The sequence below is a fragment of the Mus caroli genome, unplaced genomic scaffold (assembly GCF_978045245.1).
Source record: "Mus caroli unplaced genomic scaffold, Mus_caroli_1 scaffold_5, whole genome shotgun sequence".
NCBI lineage: Eukaryota > Metazoa > Chordata > Mammalia > Rodentia > Muridae > Mus > Mus caroli.
In genome coordinates this window covers 44266541-44274017 of record NW_028227260.1, presented here as the reverse complement: position 1 = coordinate 44274017, position 7477 = coordinate 44266541, and the positions used below count along the sequence as shown (strand labels likewise).

The 7477-nt window shown below is 35.7% G+C and overlaps 1 pseudogene; it reads right to left on the bottom strand.

Moving 5' to 3' along the window:
* Positions 1-4097: 4097 nt before the first annotated feature.
* LOC147004587 (E3 ubiquitin-protein ligase RING2 pseudogene) lies at positions 4098-5012 on the bottom strand (annotated as a pseudogene).
* Between the last annotated feature and the right edge of the window lie 2465 nt (positions 5013-7477).

The following is a 7477-nucleotide window of genomic DNA, read 5'->3' as shown; positions in this document are numbered from 1 at the left end:
AAGGCATTAGTACACTGCACTTTTAGCCAAATTGCAATATCCCTGAGTCATTTCCTGTTTTCTGCCCAGCCCGTGTAAACACTAACTTATTTACTAGAACTTGTTTCCACTGTGCTTCTGGGGTTTTTCCATTCTGTTCAGCCTGGAGATATATATGAGCTGAATTCATAAGTAAAGCTGTCATTCTCTTCTCATGAATGACCCATGTCTGTGTTTCCTTTCACATTCTCAGGCCTTTGCCAGTTCCTTGGTAATATTGAAGGTGTGGGGGCCATCAAAAGAACACCTCAGAATATAGGAAAAAAAACTCCCATGCTTGGGGATTGGCAGGAAAAATATAGCAAAAATGGCGAGCTTGCCAACAGCAATTTACAGATTCAATGTAATCCCTATCAAAAATTTAACTCAATTCCCCATAGAGTTAGAATACAGAAGTGGATGCTCACAGTCATCTATTGGATGGAAAAGAGGGCCCCTAATGAAGAAGCTAGAGAAAGTACCCAAGGAGCTAAGGGGGTCTGCAACACTATACGAGGAACAACAATATGAACTAACCAGTAGCCCCCAGAGCTGTGTCTCTAGTTGCATATGTAGCAGAGGATGGCCTAGTCAGCCATCAATGAAAGGAGAAGCCCTTGGTCTTGCAAAAAGTCATATGCTCCACTAAAGGGGAATGTCAGGGACAGGACATGGGAATGGGAGGGTTGAGGAGCAGGGTGGGGGTGGGCATAGGGTGCTTTGGGGATAGCATTAGAAATGTAGATAAAGAAAAATCTAATAAAAATGCCTTAAAAATGAGCAATTCTAAAATTTATTTAGAATAATAAAAAAAACAACAACAAAAACCAAAAAAGATATTGAAAACTATTTTCAACAATAAAAGAACATCTGTGGGATAAACCATCCCTGACCTCAAGCCATACTATAAAAAATAGTAATAAAAACTGTATAATATTGGTTCAGTGACAGGCAGGTTGATCAGTGGAAGAAAATTAAAGACCCAGAAATGAACCTACACACTTTTGATCACTTTATCTTTGACAAAAGAGCTAAACCCATCCAGGAGAAAACAGAAAGCATTTGCAACAAATGGTTCAAATGGGAGTCAACATGAAGAAGAATGAAAATTGATCCATTCTTATTTTCCTGTACAAAGTTCAAGTCAAGGGGATCAATGACCTCCACAGAAAACCAGATACACTGAATCCAGTAGAAAAGAAAGTAGGGACAAGTCTCAAACACACGTGGATAGGAGAACAGTTCCTGAACAATATACCAATGGTCTATATTCTAAGATCAAGTATCAACAAATGGGACCTCATAAAATTGCAAAGCCTGTAAGGCAAAGGACACTCTCAATAGGATAAAATGGCAACCAACATATTGGGAGAAGATCTTTACCAATCCTCTATCTGATAGAGGTCTAATATCCAATGTGTATAAATAACTCAAGAAGTTAGACTCCAGAGAAACCAATGACCCCATTAAAAAGTAGAGAACAGAGCTAAATAAAGAATTCTCAATTGAGGAAACATGAATTGCAGAGAGGCACCTAAAAAATGGTCACCACCCTTAGTCATCAGAAAAATGAAAACCAAAACCAAACAACCAAACAAACAAAACCTGATTTTGCACTTCACAGCAGTCAGAATGTCTAAGATCAAAAACTCAGGTGACAGCAGATGCTGGGAAGGATGTGGAGAGAGAGGAACACTCTTGCATTGTTGATAGGATTGAAAGCTAGTACAACCACTCTGGAAATCAGTCTGGTGGTTTCTCAGAAAATTGGACATAGTACTACCTGAGGACCCAGCAATAACACTCCTGGGCACATCCCCAGAAGATGCTCCAACATATAATAAGGAAAAATGCTCCACTATATTCAGAGCATGCATACTTATCATAACCTGAGCTGGAAACAACCCATATGTCCCTCAACAGAGGAATGGATACAGAAAATGTGATCTATTTACCCAATGGAATACTGCTCAGCTATTAAAAATAACAACTTCATGAAATTTGCAGGCAAATGAATGGAACTTGAAAATATCATCCTGAGTGAGGTAACTCAGTCACAAAAGAACTTTCTTGGTATGTACTCACTGATTTGTGGATATTATCCCAAAAGTTCAGAATACCCAATATTCAATTCACAGATCATATCAATTTTCAATTTTATGATATCCTTCATTAATTGTTTGCATCAATTATTTTTCAAATGGAGTCCAATTCAATACATGGGTACCTGATCCTTGAACTAGAAGCCAGAAATACACACTGTAAAAACACATCATCCTCAATAAATGATGCTGAACATACTGGATATCTGCATATAGAAGAATGCAGATAGATCCATACTTATCACCCTGCATAAGAGTCAAGTCCAAGTGGATCAATGAAAGATACACTGAAACTGATAAAAGAGAAAATGGAAAATAGCCTTGAACTCATTGGCATAGGAGATTTACTATTTAACAGGGAGGGCATTAATAGCACAGTCACTAAGATCAGTAATTAATATATATGGGACCTCATGAAACTGAAAACCATCTGCAAGCCAAAGAATACTGTCATTTGGACAAAGCAGCAGTGACAAACCCAGTGATTTACAGTGATGTCCTTTGCATAACACACTATAACAATGGTGGCACAAAACTTGTGGGAATAATCAATCATTAAGTTATTTTATGTAAGGCCTACTTCACAAGATATAACATATACCTGACACTGCTTAGGCAACTAAGAAATAGAGTAGATAGCCTGGAAATCTAGACTAAAATCAAACACTACATGTTTTGTTTTGTTTTGTTTTGTTTTTTAATTTATGATAACATTCTCCTTCATATTCTACTACACTTGTAGATGAGTGTCCTGCTCTACCATCATTAGAGAAGCTTCTTCCTACAGCAGATGGGAACAAATAGAGAGATCCATATTCAGGCATTATACAGTGAGGGTGAGATCCCTTATAATGCAGGATTTTAAATGTTTTGTCTACATCACATCCCTTCCCTTAAATCTTAGGGCACCCATGGAATAGGAGGTAGAAAGAGTTCAAAAGCCAGATGAATAGAGTATCCCAAGAGAACAGGGGCTTCTAAATCAACTGAGCAAAGATGGCATGAATTCAGAGAATAAAATAGCTAGTACAGGGTCTACTCAGTTCTGTACCAGGTCCTCTGTGTATATATTATAGCTAGCTTTCAGTTTAGAATTTTTATGGGATTCCTGAGAGTGTGAACAAGTGGCTTTGTGATTATTGTGTCTTCTATTTGGGCTCTTTTCCTTCTATTGGTTTACCTTGTTCAACTTCAATATGATGGACGCTCAATCTCTCTCTCTCTCTCTCTCTCTCTCTCTCTCTCTCTCTCTCTCTCTTTCTCTCTCTCTCTCTGTGTGTGTGTGTGTTTGTGTGGTTTTATTTTATCTTATAATATTTTGTTATGTTTTGTTGTTGTTATAAATCTGCTCTTTTAAAATGAGAGACAGAAAAGTAATGGATCCAAATGTGATGGATGAATGGAGGATCTGAGAGCAGTGGGGGCAGGAAGGCCAGTCATTAGGATATATTGTATAAGAAATTATTCTATATTCAATAAAATTTCATTTAATTTTCAGGACCTGGAAATTAAGAAAAAAAAAGAAAAAATCTTTAAGCTTTCAACTTAGGTCAACATTTAAAATATTAATTTATAACATGTCAATATTAACAGGTAAGTATTTTCAATTAACAGGTAAGTATTTTCAATGACAGAATGGAGTTTATTACAGTGGTGCAGATCTACCTCTATCCATAATTTAATCATGTAAAATTGCTCAATGCAAATATATCTTTACAAATTCTGTGTTAACATTGGCCATACCTAGAATAAAGTCAGACTTTCTGATTTGATACTGGGTGTAAAGCATATATAGCCATGGAATTGGATTCTAGAAGAATATTTATGCTCCTTTATGGGTGCAGAATAAAGAAAGACCTATGTGACTACAAATTTTCCAGTGTATTCCCCTATCCACTCTTTCCACTTCCAAAGAAATGGAGCTATTGTTTAAGTGAAGTTGTTTCTGCCTAATGCTGTATAAGTGATAGACTGCTATCACTGGCTATATAAAGACTTATCAAGCTGGTTCCATGTTTCTTTGGTATCTTTCCTAAGACAACCCCAAAGCCAAATATAGGAAAACTTGATTAGCAGTGGAATTACCTGAGGTCTTGCTAATTCTGCATGTGCAGGGTCAACTTCTCCTCTAAATGATTGATGAAGACTGGTTTCAAGTTCACTAGCCCTATCAGTCACAGAATCATAGGTCACTATTGTGTGCTTATGATCATGTTCAAACTTAACTGTTTTGGCTCATTTGCTACTAGGACCTGCTTTGTCACTGCTGTTTATAGATGCATTACTACAGCAGGGTGAACTGTCATCATTACTCTCCAATCTACTAGTAGTTTTAATCTGTTGATTTTCTCTCTGTTGGAAACTGTTTGTGGCTGTTCACTTTCATCCTCTTTTGTTGATGAGATTAGAGACTTGTTGGGTTTTATATTTCCTTTTGCTTAGTGTTTTATCTCGAGAGGAATCCTTTTCATTACAAACTGGAAACATTTTGCTGATGAGTTCATCTAATTGAGGGTCTGAAACTAGTGACCTTTTTGAAATTAGTTTTCTCACACAGGCAGGACATTCCTTGTTTCCTAATGTCAGTGCTGTGATGATACAGTCCTTACAAAATCAGTGGAAACAGGACTTTGGAATTCTAGTGTTCCTTAGTATATCTAAACAAATTGGACACTTGAAGTTGTTACACTCATTACTATATAAAGTCACAATTTCCAAGTCATTTGTAGTTCCTTTCTGAGATGTTCTTTGTAAGTCCTGTGAATTCTGTTCTGATGTTGATCTTTCTGGTTGTTTTTCCTTTGTCTGAACTGTTTGTGACATGTTGGCTTCTGAAAGAGCCTGAGGCTCCTCTGGTCTCAGGTTGGGATGGACTAGAGATTTTGAATTTTTTTCTTTTTTTTTGTTTCTCCTTTCACTACTGAACATCACCACACTCAGTTATACTGGAATATGTTGTGCATTTAAAAACCTGCAAATATTAAAAATAAAGAAAATGTTACCTGGATTAGGAAGATAATCAGTTTTATATTTTGACAAAATCCATCTCAACAGGCATAGTAGGCATTGGCTACTAAATTCTCAGCAAAAACATGGTGGCTTCCATCTATAATGGAATCTGATTCCCTCTTCTATATGAAGATAGAGAACTCATTAATAAAGCATTTTTTAAAAAAGTCATAGATTATAAAACTAGATTTATCTCCACAAAATACATTTGAAGAAATATGTTAATCAAGGAACAGGAAAAAAAAAAGCCAGGTGTGGTGATGCACACCTTTAATCCCAAGAGAGTCAGGCCTGGTCTACAAAGTGAGTTCCAGGACAGCCAGGGCTACACAAAGAAACCCTGTCTCAAAAAAACAAACAAACAAACAAAAAAAAAAAACAAAAAAAAGGAAAGAAACAGAGAAAAATTGAAAAGGAAATTATAACTTGACTAAGTAAATTTAAAAGCAATTTTTTAACACCAACTACAAAAGCAAGGAAATTAATACATGCTGTGTCAGAATGGGGAAATCCCACCCCTAGACAAAGAATTACAAGCAAGCAATGCCTGGAGAGGGAGAGAAAGAGAGAGAGAGAGAGAGAGAGAGAGAGAGAGAGAGAGAGAGAGAGATTCCAACAATGAGTTCTCTAATTGGTTATCCAATACAAAGTGGTTGGACTGAAGCTATATACACACAAGAAACAAAAAAGGCTTAACAGGTGGGTTTTCATATTTATGGATATGCCTATGTTTGCTTGTCAAGGGATGAAATAGAATTAGCAGGAGTGGTGAGAGGTAGAGGGAGAATTTATATGGAGTGAATATGGTCAGTGTATGTTATATACTTGAAAACTCTTCATGAAGAACGTGTGTGTATGTGCATACGTGTGTGTGTGTGTGTGTGTGTATAAAACAGTAATCACAAAAGAGCATACCAATTGAATAGGGAATACGCTGTTATTAGTAGTATTAGAGGGTGAAGTGGGAGGGAAGAAAATAATATAATTTTATTTTAGTTTAAATTTTAAGAAAATAATTTAAAAATATAATACTAAAAAATTGGATACACTACAAAGAGAAATAAATAAACGTTTTAAATCTCCCATTGTGAAAGTATGATTCTTATTTTATCTCATTTCTGGATCCCATATATATGTTTAATGCATACACAAAGTCATTGGTACATTGGTATGACAAGAGTCTCTGTTTGCTGGTCAAGGGGATAGAATGGAATTAGCAGGAGTGATGAGAAGTAGAGGGAGAATTTATTTAGAGTGAATATAGTCAGAGTATGTTATATACTTGAAAATCTTTATGAAACCTATCAGTGTGTACATACAATTCAGGTCAATATAAAAGAAACTTAAAGAATACATGGGAAAAGCCAGCAAGTACTACATGATGCTGTTAGCTCCCCATGAGAAAATAATAACACTCTACCTATGCTGAGTGGATGCATCCTTGCAGTTGCTTTCAGACTATATGCAATAGAAGGACACTGTGAAGAGTACTCCCATTAGCCATCCTTCATTTAGAGGACAACAAATAAATCACTTATATGCTAGGCTAAGGCTTAGAGACGCATGGCTGGCCTAACAGGCATAATTCCATGGATTTAATCCCTAGTGACACTTAGACACAAAAACATCATTATGCTGTAGTCCATGTAATGTCATAACAGTATATTTTGATCATAAAATTATTTGAGAAACATCTGTTAGTGAACAATCATTCACAAAATAATGTGTGAGAGGAGGATAACAGGGTATTAAAAGTTATTTACTAGCTAAAAAGTAATCTGCAACACATATTGTGTATTTCCTATTCTGAAAAGCCTACTACCTTCAAGTGTATTATCATTAGCAAAGTCTTCCCAGTAAAGAAATGTTACTTAACTTTGTGAAAATTTTCCATGACTGAGCCAATCTAGAAAAGGAGATCAACATGTTTCAAAATATTTTGAGAAAACCAGTGGAAAAAGACAATGTCTGAAAAGATGTTTGGTACATATTTAACTTTACATTTTCACTTAGTCTGGTTCACAGTATGTGCACAAGCTTTTTGAAAAGGACAAACCTTCATTATTACATCAGAATAACCTGAGATGACATCTTTATGGAATCAGTTCATCAGCCATGAAATGATCTAAAAAGCTGAAAACAAAAATATGAATGTCCTTTTATTTCAAAATAAATAAAAATGACTTTCCATTTAAATGCAGTGTTTCCATGAAACAACTGCCATATCTTAAAATCACAATCATTAGAAGACATCTTGTTTGAATAGCTTCCAGTCAATGAAAAACTGATTTTCCAGGTGACTTTAAATTTGAATACTAATAAAGCACCATTGTAATACAGCTAGAAAA